This window comes from Amblyomma americanum, chromosome 6, assembly GCF_052857255.1.
Source record: "Amblyomma americanum isolate KBUSLIRL-KWMA chromosome 6, ASM5285725v1, whole genome shotgun sequence".
Lineage (NCBI taxonomy): Eukaryota > Metazoa > Arthropoda > Arachnida > Ixodida > Ixodidae > Amblyomma > Amblyomma americanum.
Genome location: NC_135502.1, coordinates 94,111,071 through 94,135,380, shown reverse-complemented (window position 1 = coordinate 94,135,380; position 24,310 = coordinate 94,111,071). Strand labels below are relative to the sequence as shown.

At 52.1% G+C, this 24,310-nt stretch overlaps 1 protein-coding gene across 1 annotated transcript in view; it reads left to right on the top strand.

Moving 5' to 3' along the window:
- The window catches only part of LOC144095384 (uncharacterized), a 38,980-nt gene continuing 14,670 nt past the window's right edge, over positions 1–24,310 (top strand). The window contains exon 1 of the mRNA XM_077629140.1: positions 1–145. The gene's annotated coding sequence lies outside the window, so the exon portion shown is untranslated. The remainder of the gene's footprint in view (positions 146–24,310) is intronic.

Sequence of the window (24,310 nt, the reverse complement as noted above, 5' to 3'; positions counted from 1 at the left end):
TGCTGCTACCGACCCCGAAGTAACTGCTTGGCGTGAGGCAGCCTCCCGAGGTATACGTGACGCCCGAGGTATACGTGAAGAACGGCTCGCCAAGCGTCTTAACCTACCACCAGCCGCGTCTTCTTCCATTGCGGCTTCTGCCGAGGTGAGCGGCCGCTCCGCGGCTTATTCTCTGGCAAGCGGTTATATAGTCGGCCTCCGCGATAAACACGCGCTTGCGGCGAACGTCGAACGATGACGCATAGCGCGCGGCAGTGGCCACCTGCGCTACGCGTGACGTCACTCGTGCTCCGACATACGCCGGCTCGCGCGAAGTGCGGCGTTGACAAGCGTAGTGCAGCTTTTCGCTTCAAAAATCGACTGTTGCTTACATTACAGGACGCGCATGCTCTGAACGGGAAGCACAGGTGCATGGCACAGACTGCCGCTGAATGCTTTAGGCAGCCAGCAGCAGTCGTCGCCGTCGCTTGGGGATAACAAATAATACCGTTTCAGTGAATGCCAACGGTCAGTGAACATGCTTCTGGATAAACTGATTTCAAATGAAGTACTCGTCTGATTGGAGAAAGCAGGGACGATTAGCGAGAAGTGCCGATCCTATACGCTATCTCAGCAACCCGGCTACCAATGGTTCCCCAGGAGCGCGCTCGCATCGGCGCTTCCTACACAGTTCTCCCGCGCTGGGTGAAACAAGCAAGGGTACAACCGGCACAGATATGAGATTATTTAAGATAACTAATGGGCACCTTGCGTTTTATGCCATGCAAACGAGCACTAGCAATTTGTACCCAGCGATGTAAACACGAATACTGGTGGAGTGTAGTCGTCCTTCTCGGTGCATTCCTGGGGAAGTCTCGCGCTTATGCGGTAAATGCTCAGTGCTGGGATTTGATATTCAAGCACTTATTTAGTGTTGTTGGCGATGAGGGTTCGGGGCCGCGACTCGACGAGACCACGGTCGAGACGACGCCCGCTCCCACCACCAGGACATGACTGTCGACGAGTTAAAGGAGTTGGGTGATGGGAGAAAGATTACGAGTGGGTTTACTTGCACTTTTCCAAGCGTAAATATCAAATGTGGGATTCATCCGACTGCACTCGCTGTCGAGTTTTATAGCGTTTCCTTAAATTCTCCGGGTTGAGGACGCACTCGCCGGGGTGGGAGTGGCCTGAAACTTTCACTTGTTCGCATTACCACCACACATATGGACACGCCCCCGTCACATGTTGAGCCGGAGAGAGAAGAGGATGCCGTCGGGGTAGCGTCGACTGCGGTAGGCGATGTCATCTGGCCAGCCGAAGGTTCCCGCGTGCTGCCGACACCTGTTCTTCATCAGAAGACAACCGACGTGCAAGGCCGGATCGCAAGACCGGGAAGAGAGGCCGAAAGGGGTCCTTTGCCCTTAGAGATGCTTGCGATGGTTGGGGACGATGATCTCCAGCCCGCCGCGGTGCTCACAATGCCGGAGAGCCACCGGAAACGAGGCCCTTTTGTTCCCCGACAGAGTCACCGCCATTGGGGAAAATAACGACCGCTTGCTCGTCGCAGCGGCGTCGGAGACTACGAAAAGGGGTCCGGTTGTGCTCAAGCTTCAGTCCTCTGCTCTCTCTCGGGTCCCATGCTCCGACCGGGTAAAGCTCGGTAATTGGAACCAGCTAACACCTGGGTCCTCTCCGTGGGGTCCTTGATGGCATGTCTGGGAGCGATCACCCTCGAGTTGCTCGGAGCCAGCCAGTAGAACCAGAAGTGTTGGCTGCCAACATGCGAGACTTGCTGTCGCCATTGCTAATAACTAGACTTGCTGTTGCCACGCTTAACAGTGTGCACACAAAACATTTGCTAGAAAACAAGCAGAAAAAGCAAGCAGCACATATGAAAATCAATGTCAACAGAACCGAAGCAGTCCTGCGTTGCTGTGGCCGGGGCGAAGCGATGTCGGCGGCTCTCTTCCTCCCTTTTTTCTTTGACTCCCACCTTCCTCCCTTCCCTTACGGCGGACTCAGAACAAGGATCAGACCAGGATTTAACATCGTAATTGCAAGCGTTCCGGACGAAGAGAAGGCCAAGACAATCGCGGAAATCTAGAAGCTGCAATGTCGAGAAAAGGGCTACGAAGTACTCCCGTACGCCGCCACAGGAGGAGACTACAAAAGAGCCGTGATCCGTGGAATTACGGGTGGAATAACCATGGAAGAGTTACAAGCGAACCTACGAGTAAGAACACAAGGGGTAACCATCATGTCGGCACGAGCCCTGGGGAAGTCAAAGACGGCGCTCTTAGTCTTTGACGGACCCCTCGTGCCAAAATGGGTGATATATGAAGGCGCAGAGCTCAGGACGCACCCATACAGACCAACCAAGCAGGTCTGCTACAACTGCGCAGAACTTGGGCACCGCTCGGACGTATGTACCACGCCCAAGGCCAAGGCCTGCAGAACTTGCGGGCAGAAAAACCCGGAGGAGCAGCACGAATGCACAGCCAAGTGCCTGGCCTGCGGCAGGGACCACGTCACAGGAACGAGAGAGTGCACCATGAAACTCAAGAAACTAGAAGAGCTGCGAGGCCGCAGCGAAGAAAAGAAAGGAGCGTCGAACAGATGCCGAAGTCAAATCCAAGGACGACCGGGGCAAGGGCAAGGCGATTCCGGAGGAGATCAATTCAAGCAGCCTGGGTGTCAGCGCGGTCTAGGACTAGGAGCCAGAGCAGGGGCAGGGACGAATCCTTCCCGCCACTGGAGGCCAAGGCACCGGAGGCGCAGGCGGGCCAGGTAAAAACGAAGAACAGCAAAGGAAAGGTGAGCTAGGAAGCGGGGCCGCCAAAAACACTGCAGCCTGACACGGCTAAAAAAAAGAGATAGAGAGGGGAAATTCGCGAAAGAGAATAGGCGGCTCTGGGAAAAAATTTAAAAAGCCAATGAGCAAAACAGGCTGCTCCAAGAGAAGCTAGATAGGGTCGTGAAAATGTTGGAGGAGCAAAGGAAGGGCATGGCCCAGGCCCCAGGAATGGGGTAATGGCCATCCCAAGATAAATTAGAGAACTTCATGCAAAACATAACGCAGCAAAATGCAAAAATGCACGAGAAGCTCGAGAGGATTGAGCAAGCAAACGATGTAATGGAAAACAGGGTAGAAGATAGAAGAGAGAACAGGATAGAAGAGAGAGTGGGCATAGTAGAGCAAAACTGCAAAACAACCAAAATACCCAAAGAATAACGAGCGAAGCCAGGAACCGAATCTTTAACGAAAGAAGGTTCGGAGTTGAAAGTTTGGAACACGGTCAAAACAACGATTAATCATGGCGACAAAGAAATAGAGTTTTGGCAATGGAACTGCAGGGGCTACAGGCGAAAGCAGGGGCTCTTGCAAAAATTCATAGAAAAACAAGAGAAGCAGCCCGACATAATAGCCCTACAAGAGACCAACATAACCCCAACCTTGAGGGGCTATGATTTCCAGGAGAAAGGACGCACAGCTACCCTAATTAGTAAGAGAATTAGCACCATAGAACACGATGAAATCCCAGACACCAGGCTAGGGCACGTAATAACTGAAATAATTCCCAAAAAGAAAGGGAAGAGCATCTTTGTCGTTAACGTTTATAGCCCGCCGAAACAAAGGGATGGAGACTTCTCCAAGCTTTTTGTGGGAGCGAGCAGACTGGCAAAGAGCAACGCCCTAGTAATCCTAGGCGACTTCAACGCCTATGGCCAGAGATGGGGATATAAGAAAGACAGCAAGAAGGGAAAGCAGATCGATGATGCAGCGTAAAGCACGGGATGTATACTGATGACGGACGAGAGCCAGCCCACGAGGACCGGCAACAGCGTGAGCCCGGACACCGGTCCAGATCTAACTTTCGTCAAAAACACGCGTGGCACAGAATGGTTCAACCTCCTGGAAAACTTAGGAAGCGACAACTATATACTCAGAACCACGATATAGGCGCAGAAGATGAGAAGGGCAATTGGAATCACAAAGATCGTGGACTGGCACGAATTTAGGCAAGCATGCAAAGACTTAAAGGGTGACATCACCTCGATCAAGGACTGGAGCTAGCAGCTGCAGGAGATCGAGGCCAGATACACCCAAGAGGTCAAAAGAACAGAAGAAGCACCGGAAGTCGACTCCCACCAACTCCACCTGTTGGAGCCCAGGAGAGGGCTAACAAGGAAATGGAAGACACAGAGACACAAGTAGCTAAAGAGGAGGATCTGCGAACTACAGAAGGAAGCCGAGAGTTATGCCAACCTCCTCGCGAGGCGAAGCTGGGACGACTTCAGCGACCAACTGAACGGCACACTCAGTGCCGCCAAAACGTGGAGAATAATCAAGGCCCTGCTCGACCCAGCCAAAACCAGGTCGGAAGGCAACAAGGAAATCAAGAAGATCATCCACACCTTCGAGGGCGACGACAACGAGCTTCTTAAAAGAATAGAGGAAAAGGTATACGGCCCCGAAAAACTGCACGCCAATGGCAAGGAATACCGAGGCAAAGACAACCCGCACCTGGACAGACACATAACAAGAGAAGAGGTCTATGCAGCGGCCAAGGCGGCGACGCGCAACACCATGGCCGGTGCGGACAGAATCAGAAACTCCATGATAAGAAACCTCAGCGATGAAGCGGTCGACCAACTGACCAAATTCATCAACGAGCACTGGGAGAAAGGAGCGATACCAGAGGAGTGGAAACATGCCACGGTGGTGATGATTCCCAAACCCGGAAGGAAGCTCCGAATAGAAAACCTCAGTCCGATATCGCTAACGTCGTGCCTGGGAAAACTTTTTGAGTGAATAGTCACCCGTCGACTACAGCAACACCTAGAAGAGAAGGGGCACTACCCAGACAGCATGTTCGGTTTCCGAGCAAAGCTGTCCACGCAGGACGCCCACCTTCACAACAAAGAAGTCCTAACGCAAGTCCTGTAAAATGGCGAAAACGTTATCATGGCCCTAGACGTCAAAGGCGCTTTTGATAATGTAGGCCACGCCGCCATCATGGAGGGACTGAATAACGCCAACTGCGGAAAGAAGATCCACGGTTACACCAGGGCCTTCCTAAGCAACAGGACAGCCATGGTGGGAATCGGGGAGCTCAGAGGAGAAAAAATCAACACGCTAAACAAGGGCACGCCGCAAGGCTCGGTCATATCACCGGTAGTCTTCAACGAAGCGACGATAACTAGCAAGAAGACTCGAAAAGATCGAGGACATCGGCTTCGCAATCTATGCGGACGACATCACTATATGGGCCAACCAGGGAACGCTAGGACAAAAAGAGAAGTTTACAAGAAGCGGCGATGTGTGTGGAAGAGTATGTGAAAGAAAGAGGACTGGCGTGCTCCACTGAGAAGTCGCAGATCCTCAGAATCCAGAGAGGGAAGAAAAACCCGGAGACGGTGGAAATCCTGCTCGAAGTAAGCCACATTCCGGAGCGGAAACAGGTGAGAATCTTCTGGATGTGGATCCAAACAAACAGGAAATTCGGATTCGCAATCAACCGGCTTAAGCTGGCTGCGACGCAAGTGGCAAGCATGATAACCAGAGTATCGCAGAGAAGACGTGGCATAAAAGTGACACAGAAACTCTTAAGGGGCTTGATCATAAGTAGGGTGACCTACTCTCTCCCATACTTACAAACAACCAAAAGGGAAAGGAACCAAATCAACGCAATCATTCGGAAGGCGTATAAAACGGCCCTTCATCTTACACAAAGCGAATGTCCGGACCCCGTAGAGTATCTGTTACCGGTCGAATTGGACTTATTTTTGGAAGTGTGGCGGAGAGTTTGAAGGATGCTTCACTCCCGCCACCGGTTGGCCCGGTATTGCACTACCTCCAGGATCGGCCTTGTCTTTAGCGCGTCTTTACTATCCTGTCTTTCTATCCCACCTTTCAATTCTACTTTCTGCACGTGGTAGCGATTGTGGCTCGGCTTGAGCCAGTTAGCAGGCCTGTGCACTTTCCTTTTCTTTCTTCCTGGCAACAACAGACAGACAGACAGATGCGTACAGCAAACGAGAAGTTACTAGCACTCGGCGCTCACAATACATTCGAAGAGCTGGAAGAGGCACAGCTAGAGACGCAACAGGAAAGGATGGTGCAAACAAAAAGCGGCAGAAGGATCCTAGCAAGGTTGGGATACAACTTAGAAAAAAATATTAGAAAAATGAGCAGACATCCCCGGCAGTATCAGAGCAACTATCAAAGTCTGCTCGCTCCCCCAAAACATGGACCCAAACCTCCACCCGGTTAGGAGAAAGGCGAGAGAAAATACATCGAAGAGAAACTAGCGGTCAAAGAAAATACAGTATATGTGGACGCGTCCAGATATAGCGGAAGAAGCGGGAGAATAGCAGCGGCAGTACTCAACTGGGAGGGCCCAGAATTTGCTAGCGCATCAATAAAAAACGGTACGGTGGATGAGGGCGAGGAGCTCGCAGTTGCTCTAGCGATCGCCGAAGGCAACCGGATCTGAAAATCTTTAACCATCTTAACGGACTCGAAAGAGGCGTGCAGGAACTGTATGAAAGGAAGGATAGGTAAATGTGCAAGACAGGTCCTAGCACAAGTGGCTGCAAAAAAGGACCAGGCGAGGCATGTTATTTTCTGGATACTCGGACATGCGGAAGTATGGGGCAACCTCAGGGCCGATGAGACCGCTCGAGCTTGCACGAACCGGGCCACTCATCCACTCAGGCCGGAGGGGGCCTCAGAAAACGTAATGCCCGCCTTCTCAGAGATCACCGATTACTACAGGAGGGTAAGGATAAGATATCCGGAACCGCACTCTAGCCTGACTGAGGCGGTCATATGGAGGAGGCTCCAAACAGAAACCCTAGCTAATCTTTTCATATTAAATAAGGTGTATCCAACGCAGTACAGGGACACGTGCCCTAAATACGGAAGCAGACCCACGGTGTATCACACAACGTGGGAGTGAAAGGACCAAATCAGAAAGGATCGTGTCGGGAGCAGTGGTGCGAATAATAATAATTGGTTTTGGGGGAAAGGAAATGGCGCAGTATCTGTCTCATATATCGTTGGGCACCTGTACCGCGCCGTAAGGGAAGGGTTAAAGGAGGGAGTGAAATAAGAAAGGAAGAAACAGGTGCCATAGTAGAGGGCTGCGGGATAATTTCAACCACCTGGGGACCTTTAACATGCACTGACATCGCACAGCAGATGGGCGCCTTAGCGTTTTTCCTCCATAAAAAGGCAGCCGCCGCGGTCGCGTTCGAAAGCGGTTACTCCGGATCGGTAGGCGAGCGCCCTAACCACTGAGCCACCGCGGCGGGGCACCCGGGGAATGGGCGCATTCCGAAATTATGTGATGAAGAATGCCCCTTCCACCACAATTTTTACATTTTGTATCTTTTTCATCCCCGGTCTGTGTCAGGTAGACCCAGACTGGGCAGATGTAATTTCCTGCTTGTAACCGACTCCAAATGCACGCTTCATTGTTGGAGAGAGACCGATCTGCGGGTGGAAATGTCCTTGCATGTAATTTATAGTTTTCGGCAAGTTCGTGGTACGTGATGATGCAATCTTTCATTCGCTTGCATCCGGGATGTACTACGGCCGCTCGGTAGTAGAGATCTCGTGCGAACGCATATGCAGCCTCGTTGCCAGAGACAGCACAGATTCGTGCGTAGGTATCCATCCATATGATCGATATTTTTCGATCGATTGGATTTGTTGAGAGAATGCGTCTGGCTTCCTCCGAAATTCTCGCTTTAGCAAAATTACAAATGGCTGCTTTGCTGTCGCTAATTATTATGTAAGCTCGGGTAACGACGCAATCGAGTACTATTGGAACTTCTTCGGGCGTAACTACGCCTCTGGTGCGTGGTGAAGCCGTAAATATGGGTGTACCATCTCCATCTACCAATGCCGGTATTGCTGCTATATGTCTTCCGCCTGACGCGTCAACATAGGCTATTTACTTCCTCGGTTGTCTTGTTTTCCATATTTTTGGCGATGGTTTTTGCTCTGGGTTCTGTGCGTTTTTTGTTGTGTATCGGGTGCATGCTTCTCGGTAGAGGTGGGACCAATAAATGCTTCCTCGTGTCTAGGGGAATGTAACGCACTCAACGTTATACAGACGCCACGCCACGTCTAGTTGCCCGATACACCACAGCTTTCGTTCTCTGACGAGGTTCAACAGTAGTTAAACCGCATGCAGTTATTTGTTTTTAGTTATTTTCATTGGTTACATAATACTCACCTTGCCACCGGGTAGCTCAGATATTTCAATTTTAATCTTTTGGGTGGCTGCCAAGGCCGTTCAGTGCGCACGAAGTTTTCGGCCAATGTATAGCTCCCGCAACTACAGCGCGCAATTAAAATAATGAAGCTCATATATCAACCCACATTGGACCGGGGACACTTCGTTCCCAGCCGATTGGAAGACATCATTGGTAATCTTTATCCCGAAAGCGGGGAAACCGGTAAACCGGGAACTGATCCGGAGTTCCTGGGTTCGAACCCGACCGCGGCGGCGGCGTTTTTTTGGAGGCAAAAAGCAAAGGCACCCGTGAGCTGTGCGATGTCAGTGCACGTTAAAGATCCCCAGGTGGTCGAAATTATTGCGGAGCCCTCCACTACGGCACCTCCTTCTTCCTTTCTTTTTTCACTCCCTCCCTTATCCCTCCCCTTACGGCGCTGTTCAGGTGTCCAACGATATATGAAACAGATACTGCGCCATTTCCTTTCCCCAAAAAACCAATTTATTTTATTACTTTCTTCTCTGCCTCCCTCCTTTATCCTTTCCTTTACTTCGTGGTTCGGTTGTCTGCCGAGATATGTGAAACGGTTAATGAGCTTGGCTCGCTCGCCGCGCCATCTGCCATGACGTCACACCACGCGGCTCGTCACCGCCACCCTTTGGTGTGACGTCACACCGCGTGCCTCGTCGTTTTGCTGGGGAGACGCGGATTTAGCGGTGGGAGAGTGGACGCATGTCGGACCGGCTCCCGCGTTGTGGGATAATTTTTCCTGGTTGAAGCGGACGTGGCCCAACAATTTTTGTGTGCGAGGAAAGCAGGATATCCGAAGCATCTGGATACCAACTTAGAAATGGTAAGCCAATTTGGCGACTATTTATCCAGTTGTAAAGTTCGCCAGCGACTACGCTGCAGCTAAGCCTAACGAGACGAACGACTCCGCTAGGCCTCGGCGCTTGCGCCGAGACATGCCAACGGAGGGCTGCTCTCTAGGCCCAGCGGGAGCGGAAACGCTCCCAGGGGCTTGCAAAGCGAGGGTTCACACAGCGAGGATTCGCACATGGAAGACGAAGATTCTCAGGGCGAAAGTTCTACCGAAACATGCCGGGAACGCGCGAGCGACGCCGACCCGGACGCGAGGAACACGACAACGACGGCCGGATATCTGGACGCAGTTATGCGGGCCAGGGCGCGGCGACGAGAAAAAAGTTGGCAGTGGCTTAGCTCAGCTATGCAAGGATATACGTAGCGAGAGCTGGATTTCTCCGCTCGTTACGCATGTTGTCGAGTTTGTTGTTGTGACTGAAATGTTAAGCATTGAAGAAGAATTCAGTGAGACACGTTGTTTATTCATTCAATTGTTGTGATAGAGATAAACACTGCCCGATGATCGGTAAAGTAATACGCAGTTGTCTCGATGCTGCCTACACAGTATTTAGACTGGTTGCTTTCTCTCAGATACACGAGGTCAATCCTTCCGGTCCAGGATCCGGAGTACCCAGGTTTGAACCCGACCGCGGCGGCTGCGTTTCGATGGAGGCGAAACGCTGAGGCGCCCGTGTGCTGTGCGGTGTCAGTGATGTCAGTGCACGTTAAAGATCCCCATGTGGTCGAAATTATTCCGGAAGCCTCCACTACGGAATCTCTTTGTTCCTTACCTCTCTCAGTCCCTCCTTTATCTCTTCCCTTACGGCGAAGTTCAGGTGTCCGCCGATACAGTGAGAGAGATACTGCTGCTTTTCCTTTCCCCCAAGACCAAATTTTCATAAAACGCCGGGCACCCGCCGCGGTCAGTGGTTAGGGCGCTCGGGTACTGATGCCGGGTTCGAACCCGACCGCGGCGGCTACGTTCTTATTTAGGCAAAACGCGAAGGCGCCCGTGCGCTGTGAGATGTCAGTGCACGTTAAGGATCCCCACGTGGTTGAAATTATTCCAGAGCCATCCACTGCGGCACCTCTTTCTTCAGTTCTTCTTTCACTCCCTCCTTTATTTTATTGTTTTATTTATTTATTTATTGGTACATACTGTCAATCCCATATGGGATTACAACAGGAAGGGCATAAGTTGAACAGTCTAATAAATAAGCACAATAAGGCAAGCAAGCATAACACAAAGGTAAACACTCAGCGTTGTGAGGGTAAGATGTTTAACAAGAACTCAAGAATAGAAGTAAAAGTGTATAAACTTTCAAATGGACGGAACAGACAACAGTAATCAAGGAACAGACAACAGACACTGGAAGCCAATGAATGAATATTTTAAAAATGAAAGGCAAAAATGTAAGGTAATGCAACGGAAGAACATGCACACAATGAACACGATCTGTGCCTGTCTGGAAGGCGGGTACATATGCAAAGGTGCGTAAAGCATTTATTCCGTACCCAGTTGGTGTTCGACGAGGGCTACAAAGTTATTTAATGATGAGCAGCTTGTGATGGTTGGGTCAAGGGTATTCCATTCGCGTATGGTTAGCGGGAAGAATGAGTGTTTAAAGCAGTCGGTCCGGAAAGTGTACTCGTTTAAAATATGAGAGTGCTTATGGCGTGTGGGCCTGGTATCTGTAAAGGATAAATATGTAGAAGTGTCAATATGCAGCTGATTATTGAGCAACTGGTGCATGAATCTAAGACGTGCTAGTTTGGCTCTCTTCTGCAAGGTAAGCATACCAGCTTTCTGGAGTAGGTCAGTTGGTGAGTCAGTTTGGCTATATTTATTAAAGATGAATCTGATTGCCTTCCTTTGTACTTGTTATAGTTTACTTACATGTTGTTTAGTAGAGGGAAACCAGACAATATTAGAGTATTCAAGAATTGGCCTTACAAGGGTATTATAGGCTAATAGTTTTGTCTTTGATGGGGCTAGTTTGAGGCGCCTTCTCAAGAAGAAGAGTCTTTTTAGAGCCTTGGATTTAATGTGACATGGGAGTTCCACGGGAGTTTTATATGGGAGTTCCATCTAAGTAAGGTCATGGGATATGATTACACCGAGGTATTTGTGTTCTACGACTTGGGGGAGTGGGATATTTTTAATGACATACTGAGATGCTGATTTTTGTATTTTCCTGGTTATTGATAACGCGGCGGATTTTTTTACGTTTAGGTTCATTTGCCAATCATTACACCGTTTATTTACTGTTTCAAGGTCGTCGTTCAGAGCTACATTGTCTGCGGCTGAACTGATCTCACGGTATATTATGCAATCGTCGGCAAAGAGCCTGATGTTAGAACAAATATTTGATGGTAAGTCATTAATAAGATGAGGAACAAGACAGGGGCTAATACGCAACCTTGTGGTACTCCGGATGTTACAGGCACTAAGTTCGAGTTTTCCCGGCTAAGCGAGACGTATTGTGATCTGTTTGTTAAATAGTCTTTGATCCAAGTAACTATGGGGCTATTTCCTAATGCAGATTCCAGCTTCATTATTAGTTTACGATGGGATACGTGGTCAAATGCTTTCGAAAAATCTAATAGTAATAGGTCTATTTGTCTTTGATTATCGATACCGGAGGATAAATCATGCACTAATTCAATTAGCTGCGTAGTTGTGGACAACCCCCTTCGAAATCCGTGCTGTAGTGGTGATGTGTTCCCGTTCCAGGTATGTCGTTATATGTTTTAGGATGATGTGTTCCAGGAGTTTACAAGTCGTGGAAGTGAGTGAGATGGGCCTGTAGTTTGCGACATCATCCTTGTTTCCGGATTTGTGTATCGGTATGATTTTTGCAATTTTCCACTCATTCGGAAGAGCACAGGATGACAATGATTTGTTAAAGATTATGCATAGATATTTGGCTGTCCATTCGCCATCTCTCTTAAGAAATGAGTTCGGCAGGTTGTCTGGGGCTAGTCTTTTCTTTGTATCTAAAGCAAGTAATAAATTTAGTATTCCGGATTTGGTCACAGTGAGTGGTTCTAGCTGGTTTTCGTTGCTGTTGTTTAAGTGTGGATCAAAACCGTTATCTTTAGTAAAAATCGATTGAAAGTAGTTGTTTAGGGATGTGGCAGTAATATGGTGTACTTCTCTTGAGCCTTCAGGTTCACTCTTTTTAGGGTTTATATAATCCCATAATTTCCGGGGCACGCGTTCCAAAAGCTTAGGAAGCGTTTCTGCGAAGTAGTTAGTTCTGGCTGCTTTGATTTTTAATTTCATTGTTTGGATGGCTATTGTAAGTTGATTTTTGGCTTGTGGATTTGACTTCAATTGCTTTCGCAGTCTTTTCACCTTCCTCTTGGCGTGAATGATGTCCCGTGTAATCCAGGGATTTTGTTTCTTTGTTTTAGTTGGAACAAAACATTGAATGCAGTACAATACAATGGTTTTGAACCTAAGCCATAACATTTCAATGTCTGTTGAAGCGTTGGAAGAAAAAACCTCGAAATGTGAGAATTCAAAATTCAGGTGATCTAGAATACTGGTGTCGTCTGCGTTACAAAAATCAGGGTACAAAATTTGCGTTTGAGACGAGATTACGGCATCATGGACGGGAACATTGCATAAAACCAATTTGTGATCAGATATTCCAGCTAGGGTTTCAGTTTGAGCTTTGTCAGTAGGAAAATGATCGCTGAGAAATATTAAGTCAAGGATGTTCGATGCGAGTCCCTGTGATGGTGTGGGTTGATTTACTACTTGTGATAGGTTGAAGTTGAGCATGAAATCAATGATAATTTCTGAGGAAGGAGAATTAAACTCTAACGTCTGCCAGTTGATGTCAGGAAGATTGAAATTGCCGAGTAGTATTAATCTGGACCCAAAAGCATAGCGGCGCATGTAATTATATAGAGACCACATACAGTCACGATCGGCTGTAGGGCTGCGGTAAACACATCCAACGGTAATGCTACGTGAGCCAAAGATTAGTTTGCAAAATAACGCCTCGACGTTTTCGACGTCCGGCAAGACTGTGTATGGTATTTTATTTTTGATGAAGATAGCCACTCCGCCGCCACGTGTTGTTCTATCTTTTCGTATGACAGAATACGTAGGTGGCGTAATCTCAGTGTTCCGGACATCGCATGATAGCCACGTTTCGGTTACGGCCTCAAAATCAGGTTCCAGGCACAGAAGCAAGGATTCCAGTGAGTTTGTCTTGTTTATAATACTGCGGGCATTTATGTTTAGGAAGCTTATTTGGGACGGTTCGCTTTGTGACGGGTGCGCGACGCCGGTGCATCTGCCTGTTCGTTGTTTTCGCTGGGGGGTGAATCAGGCTCCTGTGAAACGTGTGAATCTGTTTCAATGAGTACCTTATCGTTTGTTGTGTCATCCCAACGGTAAAGGTTTCCGTTTATGCGTATTTTATCGTATACCAAGTGTACTTTGTCTCCACTATCCTTATTTGGTTTTGCACACTGCCATAGTTTCCTCCTGATATCGCGCACCCGTACCGAGTGGTCTTCGCCAATTGAGAAGTCACTCTCTTTTAGTTTGTGCCAATTTTTCAGCACTCGAGCTTTATCCCGGAAGTTCAGGAGTTTCATTATTATTGGTCTGTTCTTTTTCTTTCCCGGCTTTCCTAGCCTATGTATCCTTTCGATTGTTACAGCTTTAATTTTGAGGAGCTCAAGAGAGTCGTCGCTCTCTTCAGAATCATCCGGGACACCGTAACTATCAAATTGTTCCTTCTAGAGCAATCGTCAAGTTTCAGTTCAAGGTCTGAAACCACCCCCTGCAGGCTGGCCACCTCGTTCAAACAGCGCGAGATCTTGTTATCGAGGATAGCAAGATTTTCTAACTTTTCGTCTATGGAAGTTAAACGTTTCTCCTTGATTTCTTTGAGGTCCGTCGCTATTTCTTGAAGTTGTTTCATCACTTGGGCCATGTCGGGGCCAGGGTTTGACGCGATGTCTCCAGCCAACAGAAGTTGTTTTCGTGCATAAGATGCCAAATCATACAGCAAAGGACACAGCAGCCTTGGGCACGGCAGCACTACCAAGGATGGATCATCTGAACGAATACATTTAGCCAAATTTTTTGCTCACCTGCAAAAAGTAGACGAGCGGATTATCGTACCTCATGCTTGCAGTGCCGCCGCGCCCAGTGGTGCCGTGATGCCTGTGGCGTACTTTTATACGCGTCCGGTTTGCCGCCAGGGGTGCGCCGAATTCTGAGTCTGCGCTCTGTGTTCCAGGAAATGGGTAGTCATGGTTGATGCCGCGGCAGTCCAGCTTTGGTAAAGCCGCCAGCACGTGGTGTTCACATTCATCGGAGAGTCGGGTTAACGATGACTGTGTTGCATAGTCTTGCGGTCCGTAGGTTGCTGGCACCAGCAGCAAGGTGACAGCTATCTGCAAAAAGTAGACGAGCGGATTATCGTACCGCATGCTTGCAGTGCCGCCGCGCCCAGTGGTGCCGTGATGCCTGTGGCGTACTTTTATACGCGTCCGGTTTGCCGCCAGGGGTGCGCCGAATTCTGAGTCTGCGCTCTGTGTTCCAGGAAATGGGTAGTCATGGTTGATGCCGCGGCAGTCCAGCTTTGGTAAAGCCGCCAGCACGTGGTGTTCACATTCATCGGAGAGTCGGGTTAACGATGACTGTGTTGCATAGTCTTGCGGTCCGTAGGTTGCTGGCACCAGCAGCAAGGTGACAGCTATCTGCAAAAAGAAGACGAGCGGATTATCGTACCGCATGCTTGCAGTGCCGCCGCGCCCAGTGGTGCCGTGATGCCTGTGGCGTACTTTTATACGCGTCCGGTTTGCCGCCAGGGGTGCGCCGAATTCTGAGTCTGCGCTCTGTGTTCCAGGAAATGGGTAGTCATGGTTGATGCCGCTGCAGTCCAGCTTTGGTAAAGCCGCCAGCACGTGGTGTTCACATTCATCGGAGAGCCGGGTTAACGATGACTGTGTTGCATAGTCTTGCGGTCCGTAGGTTGCTGGCACCAGCAGCAAGGTCACAGCTATCTGCAAAAAGTAGACGAGCGGATTATCGTACCGCATGCTTGCAGTGCCGCCGCGCCCAGTGGTGCCGTGATGCCTGTGGCGTACTTTTATACGCGTCCGGTTTGCCGCCAGGGGTGCGCCGAATTCTGAGTCCGCGCTCTGTGTTCCAGGAAATGGGTAGTCATGGTTGATGCCGCGGCAGTCCAGCTTTGGTAAAGCCGCCAGCACGTGGTGTTCACATTCATCGGAGAGCCGGGTTAACGATGACTGTGTTGCATAGTCTTGCGGTCCGTAGGTTGCTGGCACCAGCAGCAAGGTGACAGCTATCTGCAAAAAGTAGACGAGCGGATTATCGTACCGCATGCTTGCAGTGCCGCCGCGCCCAGTGGTGCCGTGATGCCTGTGGCGTACTTTTATACGCGTCCGGTTTGCCGCCAGGGGTGCGCCGAATTCTGAGTCCGCGCTCTGTGTTCCAGGAAATGGGTAGTCATGGTTGATGCCGCGGCAGTCCAGCTTTGGTAAAGCCGCCAGCACGTGGTGTTCACATTCATCGGAGAGCCGGGTTAACGATGACTGTGTTGCATAGTCTTGCGGTCCGTAGGTTGCTGGCACCAGCAGCAAGGTGACAGCTATCTGCAAAAAGTAGACGAGCGGATTATCGTACCGCATGCTTGCAGTGCCGCCGCGCCCAGTGGTGCCGTGATGCCTGTGGCGTACTTTTATACGCGTCCGGTTTGCCGCCAGGGGTGCGCCGAATTCTGTGTCTGCGCTCTGTGTTCCAGGAAATGGGTAGTCATGGTTGATGCCGCGGCAGTCCAGCTTTGGTAAAGCCGCCAGCACGTGGTGTTCACATTCATCGGAGAGCCGGGTTAACGATGACTGTGTTGCATAGTCTTGCGGTCCGTAGGTTGCTGGCACCAGCAGCAAGGTGACAGCTATCTGCAAAAAGTAGACGAGCGGATTATCGTACCGCATGCTTGCAGTGCCGCCGCGCCCAGTGGTGCCGTGATGCCTGTGGCGTACTTTTATACGCGTCCGGTTTGCCGCCAGGGGTGCGCCGAATTCTGAGTCCGCGCTCTGTGTTCCAGGAAATGGGTAGTCATGGTTGATGCCGCGGCAGTCCAGCTTTGGTAAAGCCGCCAGCACGTGGTGTTCACATTCATCGGAGAGCCGGGTTAACGATGACTCTGTTGCATAGTCTTGCGGTCCGTAGGTTGCTGGCACCAGCAGCAAGGTGACAGCTATCTGCAAAAAGTAGACGAGCGGATTATCGTACCGCATGCTTGCAGTGCCGCCGCGCCCAGTGGTGCCGTGATGCCTGTGGCGTACTTTTATACGCGTCCGGTTTGCCGCCAGGGGTGCGCCGAATTCTGAGTCCGCGCTCTGTGTTCCAGGAAATGGGTAGTCATGGTTGATGCCGCGGCAGTCCAGCTTTGGTAAAGCCGCCAGCACGTGGTGTTCACATTCATCGGAGAGCCGGGTTAACGATGACTGTGTTGCATAGTCTTGCGGTCCGTAGGTTGCTGGCACCAGCAGCAAGGTGACAGCTATCTGCAAAAAGTAGACGAGCGGATTATCGTACCGCATGCTTGCAGTGCCGCCGCGCCCAGTGGTGCCGTGATGCCTGTGGCGTACTTTTATACGCGTCCGGTTTGCCGCCAGGGGTGCGCCGAATTCTGTGTCTGCGCTCTGTGTTCCAGGAAATGGGTAGTCATGGTTGATGCCGCGGCAGTCCAGCTTTGGTAAAGCCGCCAGCACGTGGTGTTCACATTCATCGGAGAGCCGGGTTAACGATGACTGTGTTGCATAGTCTTGCGGTCCGTAGGTTGCTGGCACCAGCAGCAAGGTGACAGCTATCTGCAAAAAGTAGACGAGCGGATTATCGTACCGCATGCTTGCAGTGCCGCCGCGCCCAGTGGTGCCGTGATGCCTGTGGCGTACTTTTATACGCGTCCGGTTTGCCGCCAGGGGTGCGCCGAATTCTGAGTCCGCGCTCTGTGTTCCAGGAAATGGGTAGTCATGGTTGATGCCGCGGCAGTCCAGCTTTGGTAAAGCCGCCAGCACGTGGTGTTCACATTCATCGGAGAGCCGGGTTAACGATGACTCTGTTGCATAGTCTTGCGGTCCGTAGGTTGCTGGCACCAGCAGCAAGGTGACAGCTATCTGCAAAAAGTAGACGAGCGGATTATCGTACCTCATGCTTGCAGTGCCGCCGCGCCCAATGGTGCCGTGATGCCTGTGGCGTACTTTTATACGCGTCCGGTTTGCCGCCAGGGGTGCGCCGAATTCTGTGTCTGCGCTCTGTGTTCCAGGAAATGGGTAGTCATGGTTGATGCCGCGGCAGTCCAGCTTTGGTAAAGCCGCCAGCACGTGGTGTTCACATTCATCGGAGAGCCGGGTTAACGATGACTCTGTTGCATAGTCTTGCGGTCCGTAGGTTGCTGGCACCAGCAGCAAGGTGACAGCTATCTGCAAAAAGTAGACGAGCGGATTATCGTACCTCATGCTTGCAGTGCCGCCGCGCCCAGTGGTGCCGTGATGCCTGTGGCGTACTTTTATACGCGTCCGGTTTGCCGCCAGGGGTGCGCCGAATTTTGAGTCCGCGCTCTGTGTTCCAGGAAATGGGTAGTCATGGTTGATGCCGCGGCAGTCCAGCTTTGGTAAAGCCGCCAGCACGTGGTGTTCACATTCATCGGAGAGTCGGGTTAACGATGACTGTGTTGCATAGTCTTGCGGTCCGTAGGTTGCTGGCACCAGCAGCAAGGTGACAGCTATCTGCAAAAAGTAGACGAGCGGATTATCGTACCGCATGCTTGCAGTGCCGCCGCGCCCAGTGGTGCCGTGATGCCTGTGGCGTACTTTTATACGCGTCCGGTTTGCCGCCAGGGGTGCGCCGAATTCTGTGTCTGCGCTCTGTGTTCCAGGAAATGGGTAGTCATGGTTGATGCCGCGGCAGTCCAGCTTTGGTAAAGCCGCCAGCACGTGGTGTTCACATTCATCGGAGAGCCGGGTTAACGATGACTCTGTTGCATAGTCTTGCGGTCCGTAGGTTGCTGGCACCAGCAGCAAGGTGACAGCTATCTGCAAAAAGTAGACGAGCGGATTATCGTACCTCATGCTTGCAGTGCCGCCGCGCCCAGTGGTGCCGTGATGCCTGTGGCGTACTTTTATACGCGTCCGGTTTGCCGCCAGGGATGCGCCGAATTCTGTGTCTGCGCTCTGTGTTCCAGGAAATGGGTAGTCATGGTTGATGCCGCGGCAGTCCAGCTTTGGTAAAGCCGCCAGCACGTGGTGTTCACATTCATCGGAGAGCCGGGTTAACGATGACTCTGTTGCATAGTCTTGCGGTCCGTAGGTTGCTGGCACCAGCAGCAAGGTGACAGCTATCTGCAAAAAGTAGACGAGCGGACTATCGTACCGCATGCTTGCAGTGCCGCCGCGCCCAGTGGTGCCGTGATGCCTGTGGCGTACTTTTATACGCGTCCGGTTTGCCGCCAGGGGTGCGCCGAATTCTGTGTCTGCGCTCTGTGTTCCAGGAAATGGGTAGTCATGGTTGATGCCGCGGCAGTCCAGCTTTGGTAAAGCCGCCAGCACGTGGTGTTCACATTCATCGGAGAGCCGGGTTAACGATGACTCTGTTGCATAGTCTTGCGGTCCGTAGGTTGCTGGCACCAGCAGCAAGGTGACAGCTATCTGCAAAAAGTAGACGAGCGGATTATCGTACCTCATGCTTGCAGTGCCGCCGCGCCCAGTGGTGCCGTGATGCCTGTGGCGTACTTTTATACGCGTCCGGTTTGCCGCCAGGGGTGCGCCGAATTCTGTGTCTGCGCTCTGTGTTCCAGGAAATGGGTAGTCATGGTTGATGCCGCGGCAGTCCAGCTTTGGTAAAGCCGCCAGCACGTGGTGTTCACATTCATCGGAGAGCCGGGTTAACGATGACTCTGTTGCATAGTCTTGCGGTCCGTAGGTTGCTGGCACCAGCAGCAAGGTGACAGCTATCTGCAAAAAGTAGACGAGCGGATTATCGTACCGCATGCTTGCAGTGCCGCCGCGCCCAGTGGTGCCGTGATGCCTGTGGCGTACTTTTATACGCGTCCGATTTGCCGCCAGGGGTGCGCCGAATTCTGTGTCTGCGCTCTGTGTTCCAGGAAATGGGTAGTCATGGTTGATGCCGCGGCAGTCCAGCTTTGGTAAAGCCGCCAGCACGTGGTGTTCACATTCATCGGAGAGCCGGGTTAACGATGACTCTGTTGCATAGTCTTGCGGTCCGTAGGTTGCTGGCACCAGCAGCAAGGTGACAGCTATCTGCAAAAAGTAGACGAGCGGATTATCGTACCTCATGCTTGCAGTGCCGCCGCGCCCAGTGGTGCCGTGATGCCTGTGGCGTACTTTTATACGCGTCCGGTTTGCCGCCAGGGGTGCGCCGAATTCTGTGTCAGCGCTCTGTGTTCCAGGAAATGGGTAGTCATGGTTGATGCCGCGGCAGTCCAGCTTTGGTAAAGCCGCCAGCACGTGGTGTTCACATTCATCGGAGAGCCGGGTTAACGATGACTCTGTTGCATAGTCTTGCGGTCCGTAGGTTGCTGGCACCAGCAGCAAGGTGACAGCTATCTGCAAAAAGTAGACGAGCGGATTATCGTACCTCATGCTTGTAGTGCCGCCGCGCCCAGTGGTGCCGTGATGCCTGTGGCGTACTTTTATGCGCGTCCGGTTTGCCGCCAGGGGTGCGCCGAATTCTGAGTCCGCGCTCTGTGTTCCAGGAAATGGGTAGTCATGGTTGATGCCGCGGCAGTCCAGCTTTGGTAAAGCCGCCAGCACGTGGTGTTCACATTCATCGGAGAGCCGGGTGAACGATGACTCTGTTGCATAGTCTTGCGGTCCGTAGGTTGCTGGCACCAGCAGCAAGGTGACAGCTATCTGCAAAAAGTAGACGAGCGGATTATCGTACCTCATGCTTGCAGTGCCGCCGCGTCCAGTGGTGCCGTGATGCCTGTGGCGTACTTTTATGCGCGTCCGGTTTGCCGCCAGGGGTGCGCCGAATTCTGAGTCCGCGCTCTGTGTTCCAGGAAATGGGTAGTCATGGTTGATGCCGCGGCAGTCCAGCTTTGGTAAAGCCGCCAGCACGTGGTGTTCACATTCATCGGAGAGCCGGGTGAACGATGACTCTGTTGCATAGTCTTGCGGTCCGTAGGTTGCTGGCACCAGCAGCAAGGTGACAGCTATCTGCAAAAAGTAGACGAGCGGATTATCGTACCTCATGCTTGTAGTGCCGCCGCGCCCAGTGGTGCCGTGATGCCTGTGGCGTACTTTTATGCGCGTCCGGTTTGCCGCCAGGGGTGCGCCGAATTCTGAGTCCGCGCTCTGTGTTCCAGGAAATGGGTAGTCATGGTTGATGCCGCGGCAGTCCAGCTTTGGTAAAGCCGCCAGCACGTGGTGTTCACATTCATCGGAGAGCCGGGTTAACGATGACTCTGTTGCATAGTCTTGCGGTCCGTAGGTTGCTGGCACCAGCAGCAAGGTGACAGCTATCTGCAAAAAGTAGACGAGCGGATTATCGTACCTCATGCTTGCAGTGCCGCCGCGTCCAGTGGTGCCGTGATGCCTGTGGCGTACTTTTATACGCGTCCGGTTTGCCGCCAGGGGTGCGCCGAATTCTGTGTCTGCGCTCTGTGTTCCAGGAAATGGGTAGTCATGGTTGATGCCGCGGCAGTCCAGCTTTGGTAAAGCCGCCAGCAGGTGGTGTTCACATTCATCGGAGAGCCGGGTTAACGATGACTCTGTTGCATAGTCTTGCGGTCCGTAGGTTGCTGGCACCAGCAGCAAGGTGACAGCTATCTGCAAAAAGTAGACGAGCGGATTATCGTACCGCATGCTTGCAGTGCCGCCGCGCCCAATGGTGCCGTGATGCCTGTGGCGTACTTTTATACGCGTCCGGTTTGCCGCCACGGGTGCGCCGAATTCTGAGTCTGCGCTCTGTGTTCCAGGAAATGGGTAGTCATGGTTGATGCCGCGGCAGTCCAGCTTTGGTAAAGCCGCCAGCACGTGGTGTTCACATTCATCGGAGAGCCGGGTTAACGATGACTGTGTTGCATAGTCTTGCGGTCCGTAGGTTGCTGGCACCAGCAGCAAGGTGACAGCTATCTGCAAAAAGTAGACGAGCGGATTATCGTACCTCATGCTTGCAGTGCCGCCGCGCCCAGTGGTGCCGTGATGCCTGTGGCGTACTTTTATACGCGTCCGGTTTGCCGCCAGGGGTGCGCCGAATTCTGAGTCTGCGCTCTGTGTTCCAGGAAATGGGTAGTCATGGTTGATGCCGCGGCAGTCCAGCTTTGGTAAAGCCGCCAGCACGTGGTGTTCACATTCATCGGAGAGCCGGGTTAACGATGACTCTGTTGCATAGTCTTGCGGTCCGTAGGTTGCTGGCACCAGCAGCAAGGTGACAGCTATCTGCAAAAAGTAGACGAGCGGATTATCGTACCTCATGCTTGCAGTGCCGCCGCGCCCAGTGGTGCCGTGATGCCTGTGGCGTACTTTTATACGCGTCCGGTTTGCCGCCAGGGGTGCGCCGAATTCTGTGTCTGCGCTCTGTGTTCCAGGAAATGGGTAGTCATGGTTGATGCCGCGGCAGTCCAGCTTTGGTAAAGCCGCCAGCACGTGGTGTTCACATTCATCGGAGAGTCGGGTTAACGATGACTGTGTTGCATAGTCTTGCGGTCCGTAGGTTGCTGGCACCAGCAGCAAGGTGACAGCTATCTGCAAAAAGTAGACGAGCGGATTATCGTACCTCATGCTTGCAGTGCCGCCGCGCCCAGTGGTGCCGTGATGCCTGTGGCGTACTTTTATACGCGTCCGGTTTGCCGCCAGGGGTGCGCCGAATTCTGAGTCTGCGCTCTGTGTTCCAGGAAATGGGTAGTCATGGTTGATGCCGCGGCAGTCCAGCTTTGGTAAAGCCGCCAGCACGTGGTGTTCACATTCATCGGAGAGCCGGGTTAACGATGACTGTGTTGCATAGTCTTGCGGTCCGTAGGTTGCTGGCACCAGCAGCAAGGTGACAGCTATCTGCAAAAAGTAGACGAGCGGATTATCGTACCTCATGCTTGCAGTGCCGCCGCGCCCAGTGGTGCCGTGATGCCTGTGGCGTACTTTTATACGCGTCCGGTTTGCCGCCAGGGGTGCGCCGAATTCTGAGTCTGCGCTCTGTGTTCCAGGAAATGGGTAGTCATGGTTGATGCCGCGGCAGTCCAGCTTTGGTAAAGCCGCCAGCACGTGGTGTTCACATTCATCGGAGAGCCGGGTTAACGATGACTCTGTTGCATAGTCTTGCGGTCCGTAGGTTGCTGGCACCAGCAGCAAGGTGACAGCTATCTGCAAAAAGTAGACGAGCGGATTATCGTACCTCATGCTTGCAGTGCCGCCGCGCCCAGTGGTGCCGTGATGCCTGTGGCGTACTTTTATACGCGTCCGGTTTGCCGCCAGGGGTGCGCCGAATTCTGAGTCTGCGCTCTGTGTTCCAGGAAATGGGTAGTCATGGTTGATGCCGCGGCAGTCCAGCTTTGGTAAAGCCGCCAGCACGTGGTGTTCACATTCATCGGAGAGCCGGGTTAACGATGACTCTGTTGCATAGTCTTGCGGTCCGTAGGTTGCTGGCACCAGCAGCAAGGTGACAGCTATCTGCAAAAAGTAGACGAGCGGATTATCGTACCTCATGCTTGCAGTGCCGCCGCGCCCAGTGGTGCCGTGATGCCTGTGGCGTACTTTTATACGCGTCCGGTTTGCCGCCAGGGGTGCGCCGAATTCTGAGTCTGCGCTCTGTGTTCCAGGAAATGGGTAGTCATGGTTGATGCCGCGGCAGTCCAGCTTTGGTAAAGCCGCCAGCACGTGGTGTTCACATTCATCGGAGAGCCGGGTTAACGATGACTCTGTTGCATAGTCTTGCGGTCCGTAGGTTGCTGGCACCAGCAGCAAGGTGACAGCTATCTGCAAAAAGTAGACGAGCGGATTATCGTACCTCATGCTTGCAGTGCCGCCGCGCCCAGTGGTGCCGTGATGCCTGTGGCGTACTTTTATACGCGTCCAGTTTGCCGCCAGGGGTGCGCCGAATTCTGAGTCTGCGCTCTGTGTTCCAGGAAATGGGTAGTCATGGTTGATGCCGCGGCAGTCCAGCTTTGGTAAAGCCGCCAGCACGTGGTGTTCACATTCATCGGAGAGCCGGGTTAACGATGACTGTGTTGCATAGTCTTGCGGTCCGTAGGTTGCTGGCACCAGCAGCAAGGTGACAGCTATCTGCAAAAAGTAGACGAGCGGATTATCGTACCTCATGCTTGCAGTGCCGCCGCGCCCAGTGGTGCCGTGATGCCTGTGGCGTACTTTTATACGCGTCCGGTTTGCCGCCAGGGGTGCGCCGAATTCTGAGTCTGCGCTCTTTGTTCCAGGAAATGGGTAGTCATGGTTGATGCCGCGGCAGTCCAGCTTTGGTAAAGCCGCCAGCACGTGGTGTTCACATTCATCGGAGAGCCGGGTTAACGATGACTCTGTTGCATAGTCTTGCGGTCCGTAGGTTGCTGGCACCAGCAGCAAGGTGACAGCTATCTGCAAAAAGTAGACGAGCGGATTATCGTACCTCATGCTTGCAGTGCCGCCGCGCCCAATGGTGCCGTGATGCCTGTGGCGTACTTTTATACGCGTCCGGTTTGCCGCCAGGGGTGCGCCGAATTCTGTGTCTGCGCTCTGTGTTCCAGGAAATGGGTAGTCATGGTTGATGCCGCGGCAGTCCAGCTTTGGTAAAGCCGCCAGCACGTGGTGTTCACATTCATCGGAGAGTCGGGTTAACGATGACTGTGTTGCATAGTCTTGCGGTCCGTAGGTTGCTGGCACCAGCAGCAAGGTGACAGCTATCTGCAAAAAGTAGACGAGCGGATTATCGTACCTCATGCTTGCAGTGCCGCCGCGCAGCGTGCTGCTTGCAGTATGCCTTCCCTTACGGCGCGGTTCAGGTGCCCAACGATATATGAGACAGATATTGCGCCATTTCCTTTCGCCCCAAAATCAATTATTATTACACACACACACACACACACACTATTCAGGCACGCCATCGACGCACTCCCTACTCTTCGGCAACCAGCTTCCTTGGCTCCCCAGGCTCCGATTTCGCCAATCCCTGTTGCTGGGCCGTTGAGCTACGGTTCTCCAGTTGCCGTGC